Source organism: Bidens hawaiensis, unplaced genomic scaffold (assembly GCF_021521415.1).
Source record: "Bidens hawaiensis isolate Kalapana, Puna unplaced genomic scaffold, B.hawaiensis_p1.1 tig00036286_1, whole genome shotgun sequence".
Lineage (NCBI taxonomy): Eukaryota > Viridiplantae > Streptophyta > Magnoliopsida > Asterales > Asteraceae > Bidens > Bidens hawaiensis.
In genome coordinates this window covers 70,536-86,797 of record NW_027496316.1, presented here as the reverse complement: position 1 = coordinate 86,797, position 16,262 = coordinate 70,536, and positions in this window count along the sequence as shown.

The window sequence follows — 16,262 nt, the reverse complement described above, 5'->3', positions numbered from 1 at the left end:
CTTTCATTCTTGCCTTGATTTGATTAAACTTTGAAGAGGTTTCTTGCACAACTTCTAGACTTCCAATCTCATTCACACCAATCTCTCCGCAACATACAGGAGTTCTACAACGTCTACCATACAACATATCGAAAGGTGGCATACCAATACTAGAATGGTAGCTGTTGTTATAGGAGAATTCTACCAGATGCAGATGATCATCCCAACTTCCTCCAAAGTCTAGAACACAAGCCAGTAGCATATCCTCAAGGTTTTGAATAGTCCTTTCAGACTGCCCATCTCTTTGAGGATGATACGTCATACTGAGGTTCAGTCTCATTCCCATAGCTTCATGGAACTTCTTCAAGAATCTTGAAGTAAAGCGAGTATCTCTATCAGACACGATCGACAACGGGACTCCATGCTTAGTCACAACTTCTTTTATGAACACATTTGCCAAAGTTTCTGACGATATATCCTCTCGTATAGGAAGAAAGTGAGCACTTTTAGTCAAACGGTCCACTATAACCCAAATGGTATCATGATGCTTAGCTGTATGCGGTTACTTAGTTATGAAATCCATGGTGATGTGTTCCCATTTCCATTCTAGTATCTCTAGCGGCTGCATCTTCCCATAAGGCTTCTGATGATCTACTTTGACTTACAAACAAGTTAAGCACTTACTAACATAATCTACTACATCATTCTTCATACCTGGACACCAATAGTCTCTCTTCAGATCCTGATACATACAACTATCTTGTTGCATTAACATCTTCATTTTAATAGTCTTAGCGCGTCGGCAACCACATTAGCCTTACCCGGATAGTACTTGATATCACAGTCATAGTTTTTATCAACACTAACCATCTTCTCAGCCTCATGTTCAACTCCTTCTGCCCGAAGAAGTACTTTAAACTCTTATGATCTGTATAAGTAGTTCACTTAGTACCATACAAATAATATCTACATATCTTGAGAGCATGCACTACTGCTACTAGCTCTGAATCATGCATTGAGTAGGTACTCTCGTGAACCTTCAACTGTGTGGACACATAGGCCATAACCTTCCCTCGTTGCATTAGCACGCAACCTAACCGACGATGCGAGGCATCGATACAAACAACCAAATCCTCGTCCCATTCGGCTAGAGCAAGGATTGGAACTTGTGTGAGTCTTTTCTTTAATTCCTCAAAATCCTCCTCTTGAAACTTACCCCAAGTGAACAGTACAAATTTCTGGGTCATTCTGGTCAACAATGTGACTATTTTGGAGAAGCCTTCAATGAATCTCCTATATTAGCCAGCCAACCCTAAGAAGTTGTGTATATCAGTCGGGTTCTGCGGAGTCTTTCAATTCGTTATCGCCTCAATCTTAGCTAGGTCAACAGTAATCCCTTCAGGATTGAATACGTGACCTAGAAACTGCACTTCACGCAACCAGAATGCGCACCTCGAAAACTTATCATACAACTTTTCCTTCTTCAAGCTCTCTAATACGTCTCGTAGATGCACCACTTGGTCAGACTCGCTCTTTGAATAAATCAACATATCATCAATGAACATGATAACTGTTTGTCCAACATCGGCCGACATACCCTATTCATCATGTCCATAAATGCTGATAGGGCATTCGTTAGACCAAACGACATCACAAGAAACTTGTAGTGTCCATACCGTGTCTGAAACGTTGTCTTAGGGATGTCTGTCTCTTTTACCTTCAGCTGATGATAGCCTGATCTAAGATTTATTAATGAGAACTAACTCGAACCTTGTAGTTGGTCAAACAAATCGTCAATCCTTGGAAATGGATATATTTTCTTCCCCGTGAGCTTATTCAACTCACGATAGTCTATACATATTCCCATGCTTCCATCCTTTTTCTTAACAAACAACACCGGTGCGCCCCATCAGGAAACACTCGGCCTAATGAAACCCTAGTCGAGGAGTTCTTGCAGTTTGGACACTAACTCTTTCACTCCGACGGCGCCAGATGGTAAGGTGCTCTCACGACGGCCTGTGCTCTTGGTATTATTTTTCATTTTAATTAATATTTTCTTAAAATAGCAACTTTTAACGTTTTCGTGTCGGTTTTCGAGACACGAACCGTTTAGGACCAAGTTTTGCTATCTTCTCCTATTCTCATATATTAACTTTTGATATATGAGTATTTTACAACTTTAGGGGCTGTTCTAAAACAGTCCCTAATCGTTGTGTCGGTTTGCGTTTAAAAGTCGATTTTTCGATCGTTAAATTACCGACAAGTAAAATAAACCAAATAAGTCCACACCAATTATCTTACGAACTAAATATACACATATAATTTACTATTATTTCCATATTTGATCACATAATCTCACATAGCACATTTTAATCAATTTTGTCTCCTAATTTATAACTTAAGTTTACTAGTAACGGTAATAATCAACTTAGCAAAATATAACAAACATCATCATAATATCCAAAATTCCATATTTTTATCATTGTTATGATATCTATAATAAGCCAAACTTGTACTTTTCAACTATATTCCTTATTCCTTTTCCATATGTTCTAACATGCATGCCTAAACATGTATGTTCATTGTAAATCAAATCGCCATGCATATGATCATTTCTATCATCATCACATCATCAAATCATCTCATCATATAGGCACAAATTCAAGGGTTTCATCGTTAACTAATCTACTTATGAATTTCCTAAGTGTTCAATCAACAAAGTTTCCTATTATAATAACTTTTACTTTTTAATAATTCTATCTAATCCAATCTTACAATAATGATCAAGTATGATTCTTGTTTATCTCATTTAACTAGTTTGACAAGGTTTCATGAAACCTATTGTTATATTTAAATTTAGATTTTTCTATAATTCAAGTTACAAAATTTCTATTTCTAGAAAGTAGGTGACAAATAATCCATACATTAACCCAATAGGTACTTTGATAATGTATTCTATCCTAATTCAAGTAAGTAACTCGTTATCTATCAAGATCATATATGTTAAGTATTAATACAAAAATCAAAGATTCAACTATGCATGCAACAAAGTTTCCTTATTTAGCAATTTTGACAAAATTCAGTAATCATCTTCAAACATTGTCTTTCAAATTAATAGATTATGAATCCTCTAATCAATATCATTTTCCAACTTCATCAATCATCAACAATTATCAATTCATCTAAGTAATCCAAAAATCCCTAAATTGCAAAATTATGAACAAGTTCTTGCTACATTCATTTCAATAGTAACAATTCAATAGATCATGTTCATATCATTACTCTTATTGATCATTAACTACCCAATATCCATCCTAACATCAAACTCAATCACCAATTTAATCCATAATTTCACCTAAATATCCAATATCCTAACAACACTTCTAATCAATCTCAACAATCCAATTGTGATCTTTAAGATGAATGTATGCATGTATGGGTGGGTTCAACACTTCCCTTTACGCATGAATACATACACACGGCTCGTATACACACACATATGCATCCATAATTTCCAATCTCTAATATCAATCTCAACCCAAGAACATATAATCTTATCTATAAAATCATAGAAATCAACTTATAGCTATAACTTACTTGGGTTTTTGAAATCTTATGATGATGAAATGGATGAGATGGATGTGTGTGATGCTTCCTTATTCTTAATCCTTCCTCCTAAAAGCCTAACTCCACATTGATCTTGATCTAACTTTAATATGTGATATAATTTGAATTTGAATTATGGATGAGTGTGGTGTTTGTGTGTGTCGCGAGTTTATAAAGGGAGTAAAGAGAGTGTAGCTTAGATGAGTGGGATCTTAGAGTGTTAAATGGATAATCCCAAGTGTTACAACTCCATAATCTACTGTTATGGTGTAATGATTGAGAAGGTGTGTTGGTGCTAGGTGATTGGGAGAAAGGGAGGTGGAGGTGGTGATGTGGCAAGGGGGCTAGCCAAAAGGGGGTGGGAGTGAAGGTGAAGGGTTGGGTGATATTATCTCTAGTTAGGTGAATCGGTTTAACGTATTGCGAGTTTTGGATAATCAATCGGATCCCTTTTTTAGTAATTTTATCAGACTTTGAACGAAATTAAATTCCTGACAATATAGACTATATAAACTATATTTCTAAAAATATTTTGTTTCGGGTCCTTTTAGTGTCCTGTACTGGCTTTTGTTTACTTATTTTTCAGTTTTTGCGATTCGAGCCTTCTAAAATTATGTTTATGCATTATCTCTAATGTTTTAACATATATTTTAAATTTTTGGGCCCATTTAATCATATTAATGATTTATTTATTTTCTGGCCCGCTGCCCGAGGTTATTCCACATAATGCTCGTTACGTGGCGAAATTTGGACTTTTTGTTGACTTTGCAAGATTTTGAATCTTTATATGGGAAGATTTTATTCATATAATGATATTTTATTTCTAATCATGATTAAATTAGCGATAAAGTTTTTCCAAGTGTTACACATATGCGTACTTACATTATTTACGTACTATTAACATTGACATTAGCAGCTGTAAACCTTGTGTGCTATCAATTATGTGCATAACTTGCTACTTGTAAATTGGTTTATTTGAACGCATTCGAAGAGGTCCATCATATTCACATTTACTATGATCATACGACCTTCGTAGTAGCCAAAGCCCACTTTGCATGGCGATGGTTTTACCAACACTCAGTAATTGCTCATTAGCTTGATTGTATATCTCATAAGGACAATTTGCTTATTTTTCTCATATACTATTATATTGAACTAACTGGTGTTTTACTCACTCAACCTAGTGTTGACAAAATATATCTATTTTATACGCATATGCATGTTTTAGATTGAAATGATTGCAAGCTCTGGAAGAGATTTAAATGATGCATTAAGTTAGAAGAAACTTATCAAGACACCAACTTATCAAGATTTAAATTTAAATTTATTTTTGTTTTTAATGATTTGTACTTTGTTTGACATTGTTTGCATTAATTTGAATATATAATTTAATTTAATAGATATTGCCAAAGTTTAAATTATTGCATGATAGTATCTAAAGAGTTGTGAACAATCAGTTCACGCCCCGGCATTTCCGCCTTAGGTTGGGGTGGGACAGTTAGCTCGTGAATACTTTGTTTCCGTTGTTCTTCTATTGGTTCAGGGAATTGTTCTGGAACGCTCCTTAGTATATAGTGTTGGCATATTGTTCTGCCATTGTCTTCTAAAATCATATTATGAAATATAATACACGTATACATGGCATCGCATATTTTTTGCCATCGATCGTACACGACATGTGTTTTCACATAACGCCAACATTTTTTAGAACCCCGAAACACCTCTTGATATCCTTTCGTGCAAAATCTTGCTTCTTCTTAAAGTATTCTCTTTTTTCTTTGATCAGGTCTTGAAACGTTTTGACAATGATCGAGTACTCTGGATATATCCCATCTCCCAAATAGTATTCTTGACGAAAGTAGGTACCGTTGGCATAAAACGGTAAGATCGGTATGTTATGGATCATGTGATACTCTAGCACGGGCGACACGTCGAGAACGTTTATGTCGTTGTTGGACCCCACGGACCCGAAGTAGGCCGACCAAATCCAAAGGTCGTGCGAAAAAATGGCTTGAAGACTACCTGGTGGTACTCCATGCACGAGTGTATTGACCTCGTCATGCGGTTGGAAAGGTGGCCCACTCCCAATGCATGCAATCTATACTCCCGATCATGCCAGGAAAAGAATCTTTGCTTTCGCGTACATCGTATATGCGAGTTAGGTCGTTTGAAGTTGGAATCCTCAGATAACGACCACTGTATAATTATATTATTCCGATAGAAATAAATTAATAAAAAAATAAAATAAAAAATAATTAATATAAACAATTTAACACGATACGTTTAAACATTTTAAATTTTACCGATGCAAAAAATCTTCAACGAGTCTCATGTCGTTTTTCAACCGTCTTTAAATACTCGTCGTTGATGTCGGTCGTGTTGCCGTATGCGAGGATGCGTAGCGCCAAAGTACACTTTGATGGTGGTGAATCCTAAATATCCTCTTGCGTCGGGTTTTTGTTTAAAACACGTATAATCCCGCTCCAAATCTCCCGCGATACGCAAAAATAAACGTCTAGACAACCGAAAACGACGTTCAAACGTAACGTCGTCAAATCTAGGACTGTTGTTGAAGTAGTCCTTTATTAAAAGATCGTTCGCATCCTCACGATCTCGAAGGATATATGATCTCCTATGGCACGACAGAGAACTAATAGAGCCAGACGCTATCTTATTGGCGACTGCCCGCATTACGCTAAAGATCTCTTCTTTCTCCTACAACGATTAGTTGTTCCAAAAGTTCAGAAGAGCTGGGGGAACCCATTTTGAAAAAAAAAACTTAGTGAAAAATAGGTTTTTTATTGATGAATAAGTATGAAATGGTGAAAATGGTTGAATTGTTTGGTATATGTATTATGTTTTTAATTTTTTTTAATAGTATGATCGTTCAACGGTCAAAATGTTTAAATATTATTATTATTATTATTATTATTATTGTTTTAAGCGGCGACAAATAGTCATCGTCCCCCCTCTTATCACCCCTTATTGTCCCCCGGGTGGGGGGGGTGTTCCCTCCAAAAGTCGCTCATGTTGATCCTCAAATTCGTCCCATTACGGATCACCTTATGGTCACCTTTTTTTCTAAGAAAATAATATAAAAATCCTGATATACTTTGTCCGTTTTTTAGAAATAGATTCTAAATATGTCACTTCAAAACTTAAATTCAATATTTGTCCCTTTACTAACATGTCGGTGTCTCTACGTTAGGAGTTCGAGACAACATGTTTCTTAACTCGTAGTCTCCCCACCATGTTAGCTCAAAACTCGTCGTCTCACCGTCATATTAGCTCAAAACTCGTCGCCTCCCTGTCATGCTAGCTTTAAAAATAAATTTAATAAACCTTGTTATTTAAACAAATATATCTAAACAAGTTACACATAAAATGTTTTTGATTGTATGCATGAGTTTTCTTAATCGTATTATTATTGTAACATCCCAAATTTTCTAAAAATAATATTTAATATATTATTTGGAAAAGTTTACTAGAGTTAGTAGAGGAATAATGAAATAATAAACGTGGGAGGTAAAGTAGGCTAATTAGATGAAATTAAATATGGACCAAAAGGAAAGATGAGTCTTAGGTCCATTGGCTTAAGGGAGTATAAATACCCCTTAAACCCTCATCCTTTCCAATTTCATCCATCTCTACGCCATGATCTACACCTTCAAAAACGCAAACTTCAGCCAATCACTCTCTACTCTACTATATTCAACGATCCGAGACCAACCGAAGTTAGCCGTGCACAACTTAGGAAGGGCATAACAGTAAAATCTGAGAAGAAGCGTCTACAGGTGAGTTTCTAGCCCATTTTTTCTTGTTACCTTTTTGGGGCTGTGTGCATACTCGATGTGATTAGTTAATACACTTACCTTAAGTGGTAAGTGTATGCCTTATATGATTTATTATGATTGAATGCTTGACGGTGTGTGAACGATCTTCGGATATTACATGTACCGCCAGGTGATAGTTTGAAGATGTGATTGTTTATATATGATGGATGGATGATATTTGGATGTTATGCATGAAAGTTATAGATAAATATAAAATAATGGTAAGGTACAGAAGAAAGGGAACCGAGCCCTAACAATACTCGAGGCAAAAAAGGGAACCGAGCCCTAATAATACTCGAGGCAGAAAGGGAACTGAGCCCTAATAATACTAGAGGCAGAAAGGGAACCGAGCCCTAATAATACTCGAGGTAGTAGGGCATAATGCTCTTTAAAACATAGAAGTATGTAAAATAAGATTAAATATAAAAGTATGAAAGAAAAGAAAGAATGAAAGAAAGAAAGAAAGAAAGAAAGTATATAATTATGTATGTATGAAAGAAAGGTAAGTAGGTTCTATAATATGCATCTTCGGATGCGTATGCATAAGTATGAGAATGTATTGTATGTTACCTGTTTAACTAGAACTCACTCAGCGTAGCAGACTTTTAGTATGCACTCATGTAAATGATTGAAGCAGCTAGCTTGAGAGGGGGACACATGGCATGATTTGAAGGGATTGGCATCCAAAGAAGATTTGTCATGATATTTTAATAAGCTACTTTATATTATGTGTTAAAGACAAGTATTGAATCTTTGTAATGGATGGTTGACTTTTATTATTTCCGCGAAAGTTTTAGTTAATTCTGATATTTAGAACTGTATTTATGAGTAAATCCAACGCCAAAAGGCATCAGGACCGGGGACTTACAATTATCCAAAATCCAATATACAAGAATTTAAAAATAATAAAAATTAAAAAGATTTATTATTTTTTTTTAAATAAGTTTAGGATTAATGTTTGTAGTAAAGATAATGTAGATTTCTTTTAGCTAACATGATCGGGATTTGGGAAACGACGGGTTTTGAGATAACAATGCGGGGAGGCAATGAGTTTTGAGCTAACATAACGGTGAGACGACGAATTTGAGCTAACATGACGGTGGGACGATTGGTTTTGAGCTAACATAGCAAGGAGGCAACGAGTTAAGAAACATGTCGCCGCGAACTCCTAACGTAGAGGCGACGACATGTTGTAAAGGGACAAATATAGAATCTAAATTTTTAGGTGACATATTTTGAATTTATCTTTAAAAGAGTACATTTTGGAAATTTTCCCATAAATATATAATGATCCTCCGTAAACTTATACTTTGAGCTCGGATTTATAAAAGCTCAAAATGAGATGAGTTTTTTCAAGCTCGAGCCAAGCTTAAGCCTAAAAAAAGCTTGTTTAGTTATCGAGCCGGAGCTTGTGTCTTGTGTGAGAAACTCGTTTAGGCTCATCGAGCAATGCGTATATAAAATTCTACCTTTTTTCGATTACTCTATGTTAATATCAAATTGCACTTCTAAACTCAAGCCGATCTTTGGCGCGTTTAAGGTACTACACGATCTATGAGCTTACACTCATTTATATTTTTTCTTAAAATATGTAAATATTATTAAAAAACATATATAAAGTAATAAATGATTAATAAAAGAGGCGAGCTCAAGCTTGAATAAAAAACTCATGAGCCAAGATCGATGTAAAAAAAAAGAACTTGAAACAACCTAAGCTCGGGCTCGACTCAGCTGGTTTACCAACTCCATTCAAGACTTTGTCCATTGACCAAAAACTTTCCAAAATGTCCATTGTATATACGGTTGGCTCCTCCCTTAAATCAAGTCATACGCCGGTTTTCTCTTTTAGAATGATGGTCTGTGGTATAAAAGTAAGCCCGACGGTATAAAAGTGTTGGTGACGGTATAAAAGTGTTGCCGAAGGTATAAAAGTACGGTCGACGGTATAAAAAGGTGGAGCAATTCCAATAAAATTAATTGAATTAAATTAAGTTTTATTTAAATAATAAGTTTTTTTTATGAAACTATGTATGAATATATATCTTGATCAATTGACCCAAACACCAATAAAAACTATATGTGTAGAAGAACCATTTTATTTCATACATAGTTTAATGCAAAACTTAATACACTACCCACCCAAATACATACTTTTCATTTTATTTTGTTGTTATTTAATATTTATTTCCAAACATATAATTTATTTCCTTCCGTTAGTCCACTTTTCGATGTATTTTTGTTTATTATTATATATAAATCTTATATTTTTAGTTTCTTGTATACATGTTAAAATACCACTTTAATAACTTTCAAATACGTGTCACAACCATTTTAATAAATTTTATGCCTTTGTGAAGCGTTAATTTGTAACTACATGGCGGCGTAAACTTTACTCTTACTCAAAATCGAATCGGGTCAAAATTATGTCTTAACGTTCGATTTAAATTTGACACACACACGATTTTGAGAAAAATTTACGCCCACACGTAAATAAAAGTCAGTGGTTCACAACGGTAAATTCAAAATTTAAACCTTATGTATTAAAAGTTATAAAATAAAATTTAATAAGATCTTATTTTATAATATTCAAAATAAAACTTAATTTAATTTAATTCTAATTAATTTAATTTATTGGAATTGATTCACCTTTTTATACTGTCGGCCGTACTTTTATACCTTTAGCAACACTTTTATACCGTCGAGCATACTTTTATACCTTCGCCAACACTTTTATTCAAGAGATTGATGGTTCAAGGAGTATATATATTATCGAATATTTCTTCATGAATTTCATAATACAAAAGTAAGGTTTAAATAAAAATACAAATCGTGTAAAAATGGAAAATACTATAAGCAAAGCCAGTTATAAGGCAAGTCAAAAGGAGGTGATTAAGGGATAATATATAAAAAGGATTTGAATTCTAATACTCCCCCTCAAGTTGGAGCGTGTAGGTCTCTAGTGCCCAACTTGTCTAGTAGAAATTTGAGTTGTTGTGCCCCTATACCTTTAGTGAAAAGATCCGTGATTTGCATCATTGTGTCGATTTTGAAAGGTTGGATTTTTTGGGCATCTACTCTTTCTTGAACAAAATAACAATCCATCTCAACATGCTTGGTTCGTTCGTGAAAGACCGGGTTATTGGCGATTTGACGAGCTGCTTGGTTATAATAAAATAGAGGTGTTGGTCCGGTTTGGAAGACACCTAGTTCCTTTAAAATCCATCGTACCCATAGGACTTCATTGACAGTGGAAGCCATGAACCGATATTCTGCCTCGGCAGAAGAACGAGAGACAAAAGATTGTTTTTTGTTTTCCAAGAGATGGGTGCTCCAACTAAGAGGAGCAAATATCCAATTCGAGATCATCGTGTGTACGGGCATCCAAGCCAATCAGAGTAACAATAAGTTATGAGGCGATATCCACCATCTTTTGGGAAAAGAACTCCTTGTCCGGGTGTAGCCTTGAGGTATCGTAACACCCTATGGACAACGTCCATGTGGCTCTGTTTCGGGTCGGCAACAAACTGACTTAGTATGTTAACCGAATAGGCTATGTCTGGTCGGGTGGCTTGAATGTAGAGGAGTCTCCCTATGATTCGGCGATACCGACTAGCATCAACCTTTGGTTCATCTTCACTTCTGTTTAAATTGAGGTTTGGTTCCACATGAAATGAACTTGGCCTACATCCTTGTAAGCCACAATCATCAAGGATGTCTAAGGTATATTTTCTTTGACTCAATACTAATCCTTCATAAGTGCGGGCAACTTCTAAGCCAATGAAGTATTTGAGGTTGCAAAGATCCTTTATGCTAAATCGTTTATCAAGTTCCTCTTTTGTGTCTTGTATTTTTTTTCACATCATTGCCCACTATAACAACATCATCGACGTAAATGAGAGCTGCCACAAAACTCTTTCCATGTGGCTTGTTTAAAGTCAAGCTCAAGAAGGGCATTAGTGAACTTATGGTACCAATTTCGCGAGGCTTATTTTAACCAATAAAGCGATTTCCTTAGCCGATAAACTCTTGTTTCTTCCACATTCGCAAACCCTTTAGGGATCTTCATATATACTTCTTCATTTAAATCTTTGTGAATGAGCCAATTTTTCTTGACTGCTATGGCCAAAAGAGTTCTCATAGTGACCAATTTGGCTACCTAACCAAATGTGTCATGATAATCCACCCCTCCATATGTGTAAAGCCCTTTGCCACGAGTCTTGCTTTGTATCTTTCAACATCTCCGTTTGGCTTATACTTCACTTTGTAACCCACTTGGAATCAATGACACGTTTTCCTTTAGGTAAGTTTTCGAGGGTCCACGTACCACTTTCTTAAAAGGCTCAAATTTCCTTTTTTATGGCTTCTTTCCATTCTCATCTTTTACGACCTGATGGAAATATTTTGGCTCATCGTTGGAATCTATACCCGCTAAGAAAGATTTGTGAGAATTCAAAAAAATTGCATATGAAATGAAATTAGATAGAGGATGTACCGTTGAGGGTTCTTGTAAGGCCCCGTTACCGGTAGCCCTAATTTGGTGTTGAATTTACTCATAAACACAGTTCTTAATATCAGAGTTAATTAAAAACATTCGCGGAACATTAAAACTTCAACCATAATATGTTACATAACCTTCAAATCTTGTCTTATAAAACATTCATAGTCAATTAAATAAAACTTAGTCTTTAAAACATCACAACATTTCTTCGAGATGCCAGTCTCTTTGATTCCATGCCATGTGTCTTCAATCACGCGAGCTGCCTCAACCTATTTGCCTGCGTGCATACTAAAAGTCAGCTACGCTGAGTGAGTTCTAGTTAATCACATAACTTACTTTACATACACATATACGTGCCCGAAGGTACGCGTTACATACTTAACATGTCCATCATTCATCATACACAATCATAACTAACCTTACATTATAAAGAGCATTCTCCCTACATACCTCGGATATTATTAGGGTCCGGTACCCTCCATCCTCGGATATTATTAGGGTCCGGTACCCTTTCTTCCATACCTTTATAACATACTTTTCTATATACATAATCGTAAGTTTCATACATACATCATTCATTCTTCATCTTACAACATACATATAACATCAACCATTTCCAGGCAGTACATGCAATTCCGAAGATCGTTCATGTACCGACAAGAAATCATTCATACATTTCACGTAATACATATATGGCATACACTTATCACTTAGGATAAGTGTATTAACTAATCACATCGAGTATGCACACAGCCCCGAAAACATAACAAGGAATGGGGCTAGAAACTCACCTGAATGCTGTTATGTTCACCGTTTATGGTAATTCCTTTCTTGAGCTGTGCACGACTAACTGTATAACAATTACACGTATCAATTAACTATCACTACTTATATCGTCTTTCTAGTCTTAATTATTACCCTCAACGAACGGGGGTCCGGGGGCAGCGCCCCTGGCAGCGGGGTTTAGGGGCGGCAGCCCCTAGCAAGGTCCAAAGGGCAGAGCCCCTGGCTGGGGTCGAGCTGCCAGGTCAGCTAGGAAAAATTTTATTTCCATTAACTGTCGTAACACATTTTCCATTAAGATTTTGAATCATTAATTAAGTTGCTAACTCAAAAGTTCAAGGGCCTAATTGTAATTAATTCATTCTTTTATAAGTCCGGGGACTGTTCTGTCATTTTATCAAAGTTCTAATTCGTTATTCAGTTCTTAACGAATGGGAGTTCAATGCGAATTAACTATTATAACGAATCTGGCTTTGTAACGAATTAGACCTCATAACGAACTGGTCCTTATGACGAATTGGACCTTATAACGAACTGGTCCTTATGACGAACTGGACCTTATAACGAACTGGTCCTTAACGAACTGGTCATCATAACGAGTTGGACCTTAACGAACTGGGGTTAGTTCGTCATTCTTTCGTTAACGAATCAATTCACGAATCAAGGCTAGTTCGTTAGATCTCCTCTAACGAATTACTTGTTAATTCGTTAGTTTTCCATAGCGAATTAGGGTTAGGTCAGGGAATGTCAGAACATTCCCTGACACCTTGTTGGGTCAAGAGTTTGACCCAAATGAGGAGATTTGACCTAAATGAAGATTATGAAAGATTGGAATCTTCTCAACCTCCTCAGAAACTGCTAAGTATTGAATCCGAGCACAACTTGGGATCCGAGCAAGCTTTTACTTAGCCGAGTACGAAATTTTGCCTCCCGGGAAAGGTTTACTTCAATTAGTCTTCTTAAGTGGATATCCGGGCAAGGTATGCTAATCAGTGAATTCCCGAGTAAGGATCACTGATTTGGTATCTTCGAGCAAGGTTCACTTTGTCAAGCAGGTTTGTTCTTCAAGACTAAGTATTTTACTCTTCCGAATAAGGTTTGGTCAACCAAGTCCATGAAGCCAAGTGATTGTAAGACCGGGCAAGGTATTCTTTAATAATTAAGGTCCGAGTAAGCTTGATGTATAAATGGAATATATCTCTAAGTAACATCAGGCAAGGTTCAACTCAAGCAAGGAACTGTACTCCCGAGTACGCTTTGCTAATAAGTTATTTATGGCAAAGAGTTGAATTGGACCATAGAAGAACAAGGTTGCTCGTAAGGATTTGTTGGGCAAAGTCTGATAATTCCAAGAAGACTGAAGTCTACTCGGTGAATATTTTACTTTGTAAAATATTCTTTAAGTAAAGTCTACCCGGAAACTGATCCGGAGTACACTTCTATGTTTACCAAGTCTGAAAGAAGGCGAGTACACTGCTTACTCGGAGACTGAAGATTAATGAAAAGCCTACCCGGAAGACTTGTTTTACACTTAGTTTTATTTTGAATATGTAATTTGAATATGTATTATCGGATAGGGTTTCTAGAAGGAATGACAGATGTCCTAGGTTGGCAGGCCTATAAATAGAATGTTTAGGGCACGCCGCCAAAGAGAGAGGCAGAACACACAATTAGAATAAGACAGACTCATTTATTGAGAGAATATTGTGTGACGGCTGTCTTAGGATTCCTAGAAAACCCTAAATCGATTATCCTTTGGTATGATTAACATTATATAAATGGAAATCTTTTGAGTGAATCTTGAGTGTGCCTTCTACCTGTGATTATTTATTGCAACCGTATGTTTGTTATTGATTCCGCCTTTAACAAACGGATATCTTTCTAAATATAGCAACCCGTCATTAACTCTCTTGTCAACACGATTAATCTGTGTGAGTTATGACTTGATTGATCAAGATCCAGCTGAAATCAAAGGGACCGACAAGTGGTATCAGAGCTTGTTATTGCTATTTTTATAAAGATTGTTGCTGATTGAAGATTTGAAGAAGAATGACGTAAGCAGACCACTGTTCGATTGATTTGTGACGTCAGCAGCTCTGTTTTTCATTTTTCTTCCAGATCTACAATCCACCGGTGTTTTCTCTTCCTTATTTCAATTAAAGTTTTAATCTTTATATCTAAATCTTGTTCTAATCACATCAGACACATCAGATCTGAGCATTCTGTTTTCAGATCTGATTATTTTGAAATTCTTTTTAAAGAAACTGATTTTTGATTTCTCAAAATGTCTGGATATGAGGAACAAGAGGTGTCTACTAACAAGATACCTAGGTTGTATGGACAGGAAAACTTTATCAAATGGAAGGTACTTTTTGAAGCAGCCGTATGCTACAATGATATTGACATGTGAAACTTCATCAAGAATGGTCCACAAACTGCTGTTGAAGAAGGTGCAAATGCTACTGCAACTGCTGCTGTAAGGGAAAAAATGAGAAAGGTGGATGACAAAGACTTAGCTATGATTAAGCTAGGTTTGTCTTGGGAGATTCTGACCAAGGTGGTTCACCACACAATAGCCAAGCAAATGTATGATGCCATCCTTGAAATGTATGAAGGGAATACTGAACTAAAGAACATAAAGAAGTAAAGATTGAAGCAACAGTTGGAAAGGTTCAAGTATAGAGATGGAGAAAGGTTGAAATCAATACTAGAACGGTTTCTAAGTATTGTGAATGAGTTGAGAACAACTGATTATGTAATGACTGACTTTGATTTGAATACAAAGTTACTCAACTCAATGCCAAAAGAATGGTATACTGCTTACAAATTCATCCTTCAGAAGCAAAATTTCAATGAATTGAAATTGGATGATGTAGTATGCTTTCTTCAGGCTGCTGAACTTGAAATGATTGAGAATGAGATGATTAAGGAAGATAGACCATGTTTCAATGTTTCAAATGCATTAATTGCACCAATGGGAAATTTATCCACCAAGAACCAACAGCAAATTCCCATTATTGAAGAACCAGCTGAACATAATGTTGTCACTCCAAAATCTTTCATTGGGGGTCGCACAAGTAATCAAGGAAATCAGCAGAGGTTCAATGTGCAACTGATTGATGATTCTGATTCTACCTCTATGTCAAGTGGAAATGTTCCTAACACTGGAACAGGACATAGTCAAAGCAATGAAACACAAGCCTTGTTGTCTATGTTTACTGAGTCATATAATGCATTTGTTGCAAAGAACCTAATTCACACAAGTGTGGTACAAGATGACTTGGAACAAATTGATGCAGATGATTTGGAAGACATGGATTTGAAGTGGCAAGCTGCCATGTTGGGTTTGAGAAGTAGAAGGCTGTATAACAGAACTGGTAGGACTCTGGTTTCTGGTCCTAATGACAGGATTGGTTTTGACAAGTCAAAAGCAATATGCTACAATTGTCAACAACCTGTTCATTTTGCAAGAGAATGCAATCAACCAAGAAACTTTCAAATCAATTCCAGAATCAACAACCAGGAGGTCAGCATCAATATCAACAGAATCAACCAAGAGGTCA